Raw genomic sequence first — 14,596 nt, forward strand, 5'->3', positions numbered from 1 at the left:
TCAGTACTATTTGTTAGAAATGGCAATGCAAACTAGCTCCATATCTGGAATGAAGGCTTCACTTTTTCAAGTGCTGTTAGCTTGTGGATTGTATGTGGTTTTTTTCCACAGTTTTTAATCTTGACTACTTATTAATAACTGTTCTTAATCAAATGGCTGGTTTATATTTAAATTGCATAGGAATGGAAAGCTGACCAAGGAGGAGGAAAACTAAGGTGTCAAAATACTGTGTTTGAAGGTTTGTTGAACTATTTTTAATACTGTTTAATGTGCCAGTGCCACTGCTGGTTCTAGCATCTATTCTTCTGGCTCCTGTACTAAAAAATTAGTTTGATGTCTTCTGAGGGATTGGATTTTTTTTTTTTGTTATTAAATATAGGCTATCTCTGCAATCTTTCAGAAGTGTGTGTTTCAAAATATTGGAAACAATAATTGAAATAATTCAATGCTCATACCCAGATATACAGAGGTACTTTTTCTTGAAGGCTAAACAAATCATGGATCCATAAAACAGGGGCAAGAAGAAAATGCTCAGACTCCTCTACATAGGTCTACTGTCTTGAAGTCAGTGCTTGGAAAAGGCAGCTAAGCTTGACAGGAAAGCAGGAAAGGAAAGAAAATACATAGACATGCTCCATTCCCCAAGGTATTAACTTCTCTGCCCTTCCTCCACCTTACCTGTACTGCCAGAAGGCTTATCCTTGTGCACTGCACTCCAGTGCTGATCCAGGACTCAAACTGCTTTTTTCCAGAGGAAAGCCTACTTAAGAGAGGCTGCCTTTGCCCCTAGCACAGAAACTGTTCTGATCTGCATGGAAAAAGTGAAGGGTTAAGCTGAAGTAATTAAAGCAGTCATCTTATTGAATTTAAAACAAGATGAAAAGCAAAATGAACAGAGACTGAAGCATGTGGTTTAGAATAGAATATCTCTGGAATTCCTTAAGCCCTTCACAACTAAAACATCATGACAGATTTTAGTATTTTGGAATCTCTCCCTTTCTCCTACTACTTCGAGAAAACCCTTGATGTTCAATATCAGGGAAAATTTATAGATAGTCTAGTGTATCCCATGCCAGGATTATGTTCACTGGTATTATGCCAGTTTTCTAGCCACCTCCAGAGCAGCAGTTTGTTTTTCTCTTAGTCAAGGATATTCTTTTACTGGCAAGAATAGTATGAAAAAAGTACTGCAATATTTTCTGTGGACACCCACCAAAAAAAAAACAAAAAAACAATTATTGGTGAAAAAATAGGAAAATAATTGGTTTCAAATCCTAAAATAGCATTATGTTGACATATAATTGCCAGAAAGACAAAGAGATAACAAAATTTAGTCAATTTAGTCTTCCTTTTATTTTTTTTAATCTCAGTTCCTTGGTATTTTCTTGCCCTGTGCCAATTAAATTTTTTGCCAGACTTTTTATTTTTACCCTTTGAATAACTTGGGTTTTTTTTTTTTTACCTTTTAGCCAGGTATCTTAAGCATTATTTTTCTAGATTATTGGGGCATCCACTCATTTCTACTTTTTTTGCTGAGGTAAATCAACCTTCACTATGCATCAGTGCAGTGTTTTTATTCATAATACAGTGGTCACAGTCTCTGGCTATCTTCTAAGATCATCAGTTTTAATACATCTCTTTTAAGTGATTTCTTCTTCCTGATCAAAGAGAGGGAAAATAATAACAGGGAATCAAAAGACAAAACCAATTGCAATCTGTATTTCAAATGAAATGAGAATTGCTAGTAAAGCACTTACTTTTGCATATCTGAAACTAAAAAATTTCCATTAACATGGGAATATGAGGACAGCCAAGGATGAGCAATAATTCTGAATCAAACATTTGCTATAGAAGTATTAATTATTGCAAGAGAGGATAGCTATAATCCAACTCTGTCAATATATAGAAAGATATTATTACGAACAGTAAATACGTGGACCTTTGCCAAGATGTTAAAGATTAAATTTCCAAATCTTATTCTCTTAGCTATCTTTAAGTATTCTGTCCTTTGTAAAATATATTTCTATGTATAATCCTCCACACAAGAGTGACCCTGTGGCCATGAAAATTTTGGTCGTTCTTTTTCTCTCAGAAAACTTTGAACAAACTACATTCTATTCAGAAGTGTATGTGTACATCTGCACTGTCCTTCACAGTATATATAGAAACTAAGAATTTGTATCTTAAAGGCTAAAATGGAATCCAGAGAATTACCAATGTCCCAGAGTCATGTAGTGACGTGGAATTTATCAGGTGAAAATTCTAGCACATCAATTTTTGTCACTTGCAAATACAGACGAACACATCACATCATGTCTTTTAGAGTCCTCTCATAGATAAAGCTTCCATTTCCTTTTCACAGAAACAAGACACTGGCATCTTACCTGGTGGCATGCAATGAGTTATTTAATATGAAAGCAATTACTACTACAATTAATTAATATGAAAGCAATTATTACTACTACTTCTCTTTCATTTTCATCAGAAAAGCCCATTGTTTGTGGAAGAAATTATTGCTTTAAGCCGCTAAGTTCATGCCCTCACCTTTAATATTGTAAATTTTCAGATTTGCTTTAGCCTAAGGCCAGGTGTTGAATATGATATTCTAGTCCTTCTCTAAACTGAAAATACTCATATCTGATGTCCTCGCATTTTGTAGCAAAAATCGTGGAAGTACTATCAAAGTTGCAGTACAAGCAGTATGACTTTTCTAATACAGATGAGATCTACAAATGAGGAATTTTTATTGCTGCTTGCTTAATTGCTGCAGGGTTTTTATTCTCTTCAAAAACAGTGGCAACTGAATTCAACAACAAAAAATACTCTCACATATCTGGCTGATAGTTCTTTTCAAGTCTTCTTTCAAAAATTTTCCCTGTATTTATCAAAATTGGTAAAAGTTCAAGATGGGTCATCCAAATAACTTTCTCACTACAGATGGCTTGCTGAAAGTGCTCATTTTTTCCTACATAACCCTTCTATGTGAGAAAGCCAAATCTGCCAAGTATTGAGGACCACGCTGTCTCAGGTTTTGGTTGGGAATGGCACAAATAAATAAAAAATTGTGAGAAGACTTCCAAGAACCACTGAGTTACAGGTGAAAAAATACAGCAACTCTTTGAAATGTATAAAGTAATTCAAATAACATCCTAAACTCTCAGAATTTGTTAGCCTTCTTTGACTATTTGAAAAGTAAATCCTGCTAAATCTCACATATGCCAGCAACCATATGCAGAGACTATAACAAAGTATAGTTGATTTTTCAAACACAGATTTTTCAATTTTTTTTTTCCCCTGGATTATTTTGCTTCTAGTATTATCTTTCTCTTAGCATTTCTTTAGATTAACACCTCTGGGGTAGTTTCTTTAGTGGTACCAACAAGGAGAGTGCTGTCTCAAGGTGGAAATAGTAGCCATTTAAATAACACACTGCTTACAGCTGCTTAGCATAAACCCAGGTAAGATAACATAGTGGTTAAATTCCCCATAGCTATTGCAACTTGTCTGCATTTATGTTCCATTCTAAATGCTGAATAGAGTCCTCAGGACAAAGCTGAAATGTTCAGTCTGTTGCTTAGATACTACTTTCACAGGCTTCATATGAAAAATCTGTGTATACAGGCAAATAAGCAGCTAAGTTAATAGGCTGAACCCGCAATGGTCAAACATTAATCACTCCTTTTGTGCTATCTTTTGTACTATTTTCCAGTATGGGAGAAACAGGTGTGGAATGCATAGAACACTAACACAATGCAAAATGAAAATATCCATGATTTGCTGGGATGCCTCCTCCCTGCCTAGATATTTGGGGCCACTCTACCCTAATGAAACAAGTTACATGAATCTGCATTCATTCGGGTCACTTGACTTATCTTTGTGTATTCTTGCTGTATAGGATACAGAAATGAATATCCTGTTTGTTTACTTATGCAAGAGTCACTTGTAATTTGTGACATTGCAACAACAGGTCAAAACCAAGATCATAACCTAAAGTTAGAAAATCACCTCTGTCACATACACTATAGGCTTTATTCCATAACCGGGATGAGTTAAATTTGAAATGGCTCAAATATTCTATTCAGAATGCCCAACTTATATCTAGTGAAAACTGCTTTACTAAAAATAGATGCTGTTCTGCATAAGCAATAGATTGGTTCCTGCTATGCCATTTCCTAAGTAGAAAAAAAAAAAAAAGAAAAAAAGAAAAAGCAATTTTTGTATGTGTTCTGCTTGGCTAATGTTCAAAAATTAATTTGTTAATTTTTTTTAGCACCAATAATTTATGACTTGGAGCAACATGCTCAACAAACTGGGTGTTATATAAAAGCTGGCAGTTACAACATCACAATACAACAGCATTACCTATTATGTAGGTAAGGTGATACATACTAGTCTTGTGAAACACACCACAATTATAAAGCATTTTGGAGCAAATCCATTCTGCTCTGCTCAGCAAAATGAAATTGCTACACAAATTACTGGGTTTGCCTTTTGTTATATTTTTTTTTGTTAATCCCCTGCAAGATAAGTGTGTACTTTCATAGGCTTTGCATTAAGGAACAATTGTGAAAGCAACAGAAACAGAGCAGAATTCAATACCTAGATTCAATGCCCAGTACCTCTTTGCTGGAGGGAAGAATAGATAGCAAAATAATTCTGAATTAGAAAACTGTTATGTTTTGTAAACAAATTTTCACTCCTTGAACTAGATTTAATTGGTTATTTAGTTCTGCCTTAAGCATTATTTTTATATCAGTTCGTCATTTAGTTCATATAATTACTGTAAAGATTAAAAAAAATCAGTCAGGATATTTAGAATGACAAATCAATCTAGCTATCCGCATTAAATGTACTTTCCATCAATTTCTACTATCAAAGAGTATAAACTGTAAGCTGCTAAGTACCATTTCTGTTGCAACTTCAAGATGAATAATTATGTATATATGCCATTTTTTATATTTCTGAACCTGAATTTTTTATCTGGCAGGGACATAGTAACTACTGACAGAATTACTGGTATTTAAAATTTGTCTGTAAAGAGTTATTGTAACAATAATGACATTCCTTACGTTATATACTGTCTACAAAATTATCCTGCAGTAGATTATAATTTTCCAGGCATGGCTTTTGGTGAGAGAGACTGAATTTTAATGATTGGTTTCTATGTTTGCTTTTATGAAGTGAGCCATGCTCAAATATTATCATTATAAATATGCTTGTTAAAAAAAAAAAGAACTTAATCCTCTCAACAAGAATCATGTCTCAGTAGAGGTGATCAGTTGTTTGGGTTCATTTTTCTTTAAAAGAATATTATTAAGTACTGTATTTTTGTTAAATACCATGCTTGATTTTTTTTCTCAACTTTTCCCTGAAATGTGTTTCCAAACTTCTTTTGTCTACAGAAATCATTGGTTATTTAACATCTATTTTCCACTGAAAACCAAGAAAACAAATTGTATAAATAAAGAAAACAAAGAGACACAAGCATTTAACCAAATGTTTTGACAATTTATAATCAAACAAATCAAAGTCATATTATGAATTTTCTGCTGTGAATCAGGTAACATTCTTTAGTTCCTTCCACCTGCATGACACAATATCTACCTTCCTTCCTGCATCCCAGCAGTCCCTTACATTGTGCAAAGGGATGCATATTGAAAAAGGGATGAGGGAACATTTTAACAGAAAACCAGTTCAATTATTTGATACCTGTAGGCTTTCCAGAATAGAGAGGAGTCGTTTATGTATCTAAATTCCTCGCTGGAGGGGAGTGCAGAAATGGGAGGCAAACATCTAGTCAGTCTTCAGGCCAGATGATCCTGATATGCCATAGAAATCCCTGATGGTTTGGGTCGAGTACTCACCAGGGCAATTGGCAGCTCCCTGCAGAAATCAGGGTATTCAAATGCAGGGAACTTGTGCTCAGGTCTTATCCTGGCATGGAGTCAGAAATCCTGGAGGGCACCTCTGACAGCATGAGGGCTGGGCAGGGTTCCCATACCCCACAGTGCAGCCATAGCCTAAGATACCTACCTTGAGTCTTCCTTCTTCTGAACTTCTCTTTTCAACCAAGGGCTGGATCCTGTTACCCTATAAAAGCATCTATTTCATGATAAAAGGTGACAAGAAGTAAAGTAATCCTTATGGAAAGTTAATTTGATATTTAGAGTACCACAGTGAATAGGGAGCAAGCTCATTACAGCACGCCCTCCCACTGCAGACAGAAGTAGCATGGAGAAGAGGCTCTGCAGAGGAGTGACTTTATGCCTCTCGATATACAATTTTAGTGATGGTGTAGGGGTACATCTTTTAGTGTTTGAAAGAATTATATACATATAAGACTGTGGTTTCCTTTACTGTTAATTAAAGCAGTTTGATGCCTCAGGGCTAGATGGTTCCTTTCTGGTTTTAATATAACTGATACAATATATAATACTGGAACTATCATAAATACAGGTACTTCAATTCATAACTTACAATCAGTAAAACTCTACTTTTAATCATAAAAGTAGCTGTCCTTCAAGAGCTCATGAAATGGTCATGTAGACATAATGAGAGGCACTGTAGATTATATTTTATTTGAACATTTATTCATTCATCTGTTCATTTACTTAATCATTCATGATTTTATTCTTATGATTCTTGTACTCATCATGAATAATGTAATTACATTATAGAAAGCTGCATACATAGAAACCTGCAGTTCAGCAAAAGTACGTCAACATTTGAGCATGTGAGTTGTCACTTTGAAGTCATATGTATTGCTGGTCAAACCACAAGGTAGTACAAGTGATCTCAGGAGAGCTTCACCAATGGTAAATTTTGCTTGAAATGACTGGGTAGATCTTTCAGTCAGCTCTTCTGTGGCAGGACAATAAAAAGCTGACATGACATGTTTGATATAGTTTCTTTTGGCAAATAATAAAAACTATTTTAAAATTAATTTCTTTCTACTGTCATGAACAATCTGTTCAGAAGCTCTATGTCCTTGAAGACAAGAATCTTAAGAATTCACCATATGGCCTGAATTAGATGGATTCATGTGGAATAATTCAAACCATTTACATTAGTCATCTGCCACAGGAAAATATACACATATGTATGACAGAGATATATATATTCTACCAGTGGAGCTAGGCATCAGGACTGACTTCTGAAAGGCATTCCAGCATTCAGGGAAAATGTTTGAGGGTGACAGCCTCAAGCCTTGAATGAATGCAAGCATACAATGGTGAGGAGCCACTGCCAGCAGCAGTAATTTCCCAAGTTGAGAGAATTCAATGAGGACAGAGACAGCTGTTAATATTTTTCTATTATTTTTTTTATTTATTTATTTATTAAAAGAAAAACAAGAACAACCCAAACCAAAAAGCAAACAAGGAAACAAGAAACTCATTATTTGTAACCAAACACAGGTCTTAGTTATTTGGGGTTTTTTTTTAAGTCTCCAAACTAACCTAAGAGCTTTTTTGTCAATCTGGGGAAATCTGGAGTAGATTTAAAAGCAAAGTCAATGAACTTTTGAATATGATCTTCTCTTATATATAATTTAGTACTCTGCCTCTGTATGGAAAATCAACTAATGTTAAGTAATTTCAGTATATCATTCCAACTTGTATATAAGTTCTTCTTGTCTCCATTAGAAACTTCCTTATAATGTGTGCACTGACATCTCATGTCTATGAGCTGGTATGCAGTCAATACTCCTGGTGTGCTGACCAAGAGTGAGAGATAAGAATTCTGTTCATGCAATAGGGATTAATCTTCCACTGCAGTAAGGAATGCATCTAAATTGAGCAAGATTGATTGTGCATCCCAGCCTAACCCTTTTAAGAGCATGCACACAGGTGGGCAGAACTGCCATGCAGCTACCCTAACAAAACACCACCACAAGAGATTGTAAGAGTTCTACAAAGAACAAAAGGGGGGTAATGCATATGTAGACATCTAATTCTGACAAGGCCACATTAACAAGATAGCAACATAAGAAGTATTAAAAATGAGAACTATGATTGATAACAGGATGGGGTCACTAACTTGAAGCAATTAAGTATAAATTACCAGTGCAAACATCAGAAGTGCTGAAGAGATATAAAATTAGGGATGATAGGAAAGAGTAACTACAAAAAGCCTGTTTATTTGGGAGTGGATGAGAGTGGTAAAGGGAAAAAATTGAGAAGTTGAAAAGGGTGAAAAAGGGAATGTAAGCACAAGTGTATCATTTAACTAGCAGTTAAGCAGTATCTGTTGAGTAGTCTTCTGTTGATCCCGCTAGAAGAAGGCAAATCAATCTGTTATTATTCTGATAACGTGGATCTGACTTTTTCTGTGGTGAGTAGGGCTACTTGAGGAGTTTTCTCCAAAACTGGTGAAGGGATATGTGAATGGGGTGGACCAATCCTAGCAGCTGCGGTACTGAACTTTTGGCAGAATCCATACTCAGGCTTAGGCATTGAAGCTCACAACAAACAGACTTACAAAGGCTAGCAAGGCAAACAGTGCATTTCTAAATGCTGAGAAACACTCAGCACCTTATGCTAAGTTAAATTCACTATTCAGTATGTCTGTTAGCTGCCAAAACTGCTTGTCACTTACCTGTATTAGCATAGAAATAGTGAAGGCACATATTTACTCAATTTTGTAATGGTTATATGGGATGGGTGAGACTCAGATTCAGTTCTGTTCCTTATCTGAATTAGACTCACATCTTCTGCAGCATAGTAAGAAATTATATCACATGGACATCTCCTGATCTCTTTTGGGATATTTTCTGCGAAATACTTTTAAAATTACTGGATCAGATTTGATGTTTACCAGTCTTCCATTTATGCCTAGAGGCTTAGATAGCCTCACCAGGGTTATAAGAAAATTTTGAATTAATAAGATTGGAATGTGCAAGCATCACTGTCGAACCTCGAGCACATGTGTGGGTTTTTGTATGTGTTCCACTTGTAATGCTAAAGACTCCAGATACCTTGTCTTGAGTACAGCAAACTTTTGGGTTAGGTTCATAATTTTTTGGAATCTGCAGGAATTTTGCAGTAATTTTATACTTTGCTGATTACAGCTGAATGTCTTACAATCATTTTCTGAAACAGAAGACAATATACAACACAGAATTTTCTGTACAATACAGAAGCTCAGCATATGCTGTTTATAGTTTTACATTACCTTCAGTTTCATAAGGCTCCAGGAACTGATACGTGCTTTAGAAGCACTGAGAATTTCTGCACGTTTGTGGTTTTAAGTGGTCTATGATTGTCCTGCTGTGGAATTACAGAAACAGCATACTTTGTAGCAAATTCCATTTTAAGTTTTCCCCCTTCCAGTTGTAAAAGCAACCAAATAACAACACTTTATTTATCATCTACTAAATAAAACAGTTGTAGAATTACTATAATGTTCCCAGTGGCTTCCATGTTGCTGTATACAAGCTGATAAAACTGGAATCTTCTCATAATGTCCTGCTGAGACAGAGGCTTGGGTTTTGTGTTGATCTGAACATTTTCTATATAATTTCTCTCTTGCTTTTTATTCTACTGACAATCTTTTGTGCTGCTTGACCACTTACCATTGTAAAAGCAGACAATCTAATTTTAAGTGTTCACTAACGTGGTAATTCTAGACTCATTAAAATTAGACTTCTTTAGATATTTCAGTGTACTCCTTGATGTTAAACTTTTATATCTCATCTCAGATATCTACTTTACTCAAGTTATTGGCAGTTTTGCCAAAAAAAAGGATAGAGAACAGAAGATGTACTCACAGGCCTACAGTACATGTATCAGGAAGAGAGGTTGAGACAGCATAGTCTCACAAAGACAAGGTTAAGGAGCAACCTGATAACAGCTTACTGATTTCTGAAGAACAGATACAAAAATGCGGAGACCATCTCTTCTCATCTGTGGCAAATAGCAAAAGAGGCCAGGTTGAACATCAGAAGAAACATCACCCATGGATGATGTGGACTTTCTGGGAAGTTTTCAAGATCTGACTAGACAAACCAATGGCTGCCTGCTGGGGATAGCAATGCTTTGATGGGGAGGATGCACAATGTGCCTCTCTGATGTTCCTTCCAAACAACATTTCTCCAACCCTGTGATGTAATTGTGTCATTCTCCCTGCTTAACTTAGTGGAGGTGGAAAAGTTTTGTGGATTTTTTTTTCTAAAAATAGATTATTATTTTAATTGCTAAAATAGTTTAACAGAACTTCATTGTTTTTTTCTACAGAAAATAAGCACATACATGAAGACCAACTAGGCCTCAATGTACAGTAAAGCTTCAATCCATTCCTTCATTTTTCCTTTGAAAAACATGGTGATGATGGAAAGTCAGAGACTGTAATTCACCTGCATGGAACCTTAGGTTCTAAAGAGGATATGGACTGCAACTCTTAAAGTCTCGGACATTTATGAGAGATGTTTTATTCCCTACCCAAAAACCTCTTTTGCTTCTTATCCTTCCATTATTCAAGGAGCATGACTGAATTATTAGCCAATGATTATAATTCCCTTCTTATCTAAAACTGAAATCTTTATGCCTCCTACTAAAGAGCGCAGGGAGACAATACCAGTAAAGGAGCATTCAATGAAATGCTTTCATGCACATTCATACCCCATACAAACTACTGCAGCAGATGGAAAACTGTCATAGGAATGTATTCTCCCTCCTTTCTTGCATCCACTTCCTTCAGCCATATAATGTAATATTTGTTTTTTGTCACAGAAGAGCTACCTGCAGCAATGCAGCCAGGGGTATCCTAGCATTTAATGGCCAGGCTCTGAGCCCACACTGATGGGAGCAGTGTATGTTTGCTGCTGTCTGTATTGTAAAGAGAAGATGTGCATATGATGCATTATTTATAAGATTGATATGAAGAATGAAATAAAACCCATGGGAAGAAATCAAATCTGGCATTTACCAATATAGCAAAAACTATCAGATTAAATAATTAATTTTTCATTGGAGTAATCTATGTAGTTTGTGCATCAAACTTTGCTTGGGAAAGTGATTTTACAGCCATGATTTATGGGATCAGTAAACAGAGATTACCCATTATGCTTGTAAATCTTTGCATTGCATTGATAGTTTACAGAAATAGCTTTAAAACTAAGTAGGGTGTACTTCATAATTCCCTTAAGAGTATGGATGGACTTGCTATAGAGCAGGCATCTCCAAGAGACCTTTCAGAGCTTTAGCAAGGAAAAGGTTTTGGATCCCAGTTGAGTTCTTCAGTGTATAAGTCTGCTGTGCTAAATATGCATCTCATGAAGAGAAAGTTGGGTACTGAATAATGAATTCTGCCCAAGCCTCAAGCATTGTTGGACTTTTCCCTATAAATTTCTGATGAATTGGTAAAGCTGCACTAAAGAAGTAGATTAGAAACTGACTGATCCCCTCACAATAGTGACCTCAATTTTGTAGATGCTAAGAATCACAAACTAATCAAACAGTCTTCTTTTTTTCATTAGAGACAAGCATTTTATTTTACTTCTGATTTGTATTTATTTTTTCCCATGGACCTTTTTAGATTCTATCAACAAGTAAGGCCATTTTCCCTAAGGTATATTGTGATTTCTCAGCTCCTGAAGCAAAAAAGAGGAGGCTATGGCATAAGTTAATTTATTTACAAGTACCTGCTTCTACTGATCAATGTTTGTCTGAACCAGAAGGAATCTGATTTTGGGTTTTGTCATTTAAAATGTGAAAGCAATTCTGCTAATACAAACTTTTTTTTCTCAGGCATGTCACAGCTATTTTACAGTCCTCAGAAAGTAGCAAACTTTCTATATTTCTGTCCTTAAACCTAACCCTTGCTGTTGAGCAGCAGTATGATGTTGTCCAGACATTTCAGGTCTTGATATTCCTACAATCCGTTCATTGATATTTGCTAATGATCATATTCCAAGTTTACTGTAGTACAACTCAGAGTAAAAGTCTATTTTTTTTTGCACTACTTTCCCACTCTGGGCACTGGAATTGTCTTTATTATCATCCTTGGACTTTTAGGGAGGAGTAATCCCCCTTTTTGCAAAAACTCATGGACAAAATTGTACATTCTTTGTCAGTGTGGAGGACAGCCTACTCAATCAATGCTCTCCATTACTCTAAAATGAGACAAAAAATATGTCATTTCATTTGTGTTTATCAGCATCTGGTGTTTTCAACTTTAGCATGCCCACCTCCCTGTTAATTTACTAGAAACAATGCCGAGGTGAAGCCAACTTCAGTTTAGATGGCTGTAGAAATTCAACATTGAGAGAAAGCTGTGAGGAAGCCTATAGCAGAGCCATAAGGAAAAACATAGAAACATATAAAATCCTAAAGAAAAAACACAAGCAGTTGGAAGAAAGCAGCTGGAGACTGGGAAAGAATGCCCAGCAGAAACTGGTTTTGTGTCTCCTTGGCATAGCCCAGCAGCTCACTGAAGCCCTTAGATATTTCTTACATCTGTTAGACAATGAAGGATTGCTTTGTACTTTGAAACCAGATATATTTTAATCACAGCATCTCTTTGTGCATGCCGAATTGTGCCTGAACAGTATGACAGAGTATCAAGAGCATCCTAAATCATCACCAGTATAAAAATCCTAAGGACTGGTCACAGCCTATATGCCAACCAGACTGATGAGCAAGTGAGAGACAAAAAGAGAGACAGATTTCCCTTTGTTCCTTGTGCATTTTCCCCTAAGTTTTAATAATATCAGGATATGTGCTGATATCTATTGTACTCTATCTCTATTTGGTGTATGATTTATGAACAGTTGAAATGTTATCCACCATCACTACCAGGAACTTACATATTCTCAGTTTTCATCACGAACAATAAAAGCTCTACCATAATGCCAGTGAATCTAGGGAAAGGGTTTCTATTGACTTGGATGAGGGATGGAGTTGTATGCAAATGAGGTACAAAATTATTTTCTCTGTTTGCTGTTTATCAGCAATTAATCTGAAGAACAGCTGACTTTTAAAGAAAATAATGAAAATAGTTTATTCGGCCTAATTGCTCTGATGATATAGAAATATTCCAGCCCAAGATCTAATTAGTGTGAAAGAAATATTTTGGACTGACTGAAAATCTTCTTTCCTTTTCCTTGCTATTAAATTTCAGTTCACATTCACATTCATAATGGAATGTAACTTTAGAAAATGCCCCCTGCACGAGAAAAAGGATAAGCAAAATTATACAAACACCTCTGAGATTAAGGTATTGACCGAGTTCTCTGTGTTTGTATTCTAAAGTATAAAGAATAGTGCAATTTCCTGTTCTCCATAATTCTAATTAACACTAAGCTATGCAATGTTCTTTCAGTGATCCAAGTTAACTGAAAGTTGAGACATAGCAGCTTAAGTCAGCTTTGTATTCCTAAAGCTGAAAAGAGCTCACCCTTGTCACTTGATTCTTTCTGGACATCTTGCCTACTTATTCCTATGCCTGCATCAAATTTGCATTCCACCAGTTATTTGTTTTTAAATGTCATGCAGTAAAGCACATCCTGGACATACTAAGGTAAAACAGCAAAACAATTTCTACTTCCTCAAAAGTTTTATGACTGTTGAGATCTAATTCTCCCTCAGACTCCCAGGATTAAGGTTGTATTGCTGTTCATTCAGATGGAATGGAAATTTGTATTTCTATTTTGAACAAATATGCAGACTTATAAAAAAAAAAATATCTGGGACAAAAACTTTACCCCAGATCTATCAAAAAAAAGCACTTGTGCATCTATTTGCTAAATATGCCCTATCAAGGACAAAGAAGTTACCATAAATAGTTACCATAAACAGAATATCAAGAGTATATGATGGATTGCAAAGAGTTACTGCTGACATGCACATTGACTTGTCACACTGGACTGCAGAATATATAGTACATGGTGGAGTTTACTGCAAAAGTATTTCTGGAATGCATTGGACTGATTACACAGTAATAGACTGACCAACAGAGTTAAAGATATTTGACTGTTTAAAACATCAGAGGCTATTTATAAAATAAAGCCTTTTACTGAGTTAGCTCACAACTAATGAACTAATATCTTGTTGAGGTCAAAGAAGCAATTTACTGAGCTCCATCTAATGGGGAACAGTGTGCTTAATCTAGTTCTGCCAGCCAGGCTGATTCTGAATGGCTGTCACCCATTGCTGTGGACAGTGATTGTGAGTTGAAAAGTCAGAAAACATGCAGAGGATACAGAATTTTTCACAAGAAACTAGGATCCATCAGATATTGAGGATACTGAATGTCTGAGTGAGAGTCACTCAGTAGCCCAGACTCAGAGTCTGGATTTCAGCAGTATAGATTTTTGGTAGAGTCCTTTTTCTAACAGTTGTTGTGGGACAGAGGAGCTAAATCTTCCCGAAATTAATACTACCTGACAGTACACTGGCCAAGGTACACAGGTGTGAGTGCTGGGTGTAGATATGGCTCACAGACCTCTACTGCTCTGAGCTGCCTCACATAAGATGCATCCCTCACATCAATAAACAGTGTAAATATCTCCCAGTCCTGCTGTAGTTTATGTCTCTCATGTTTTAAAGAGACTCCTGAGACTCCTAGGCAAGGAATGGGAGCTGTCACATTTGTTCATACC

The sequence above is a fragment of the Motacilla alba genome, chromosome 4 (assembly GCF_015832195.1).
Source record: "Motacilla alba alba isolate MOTALB_02 chromosome 4, Motacilla_alba_V1.0_pri, whole genome shotgun sequence".
Taxonomy (NCBI): Eukaryota; Metazoa; Chordata; class Aves; order Passeriformes; family Motacillidae; genus Motacilla; species Motacilla alba.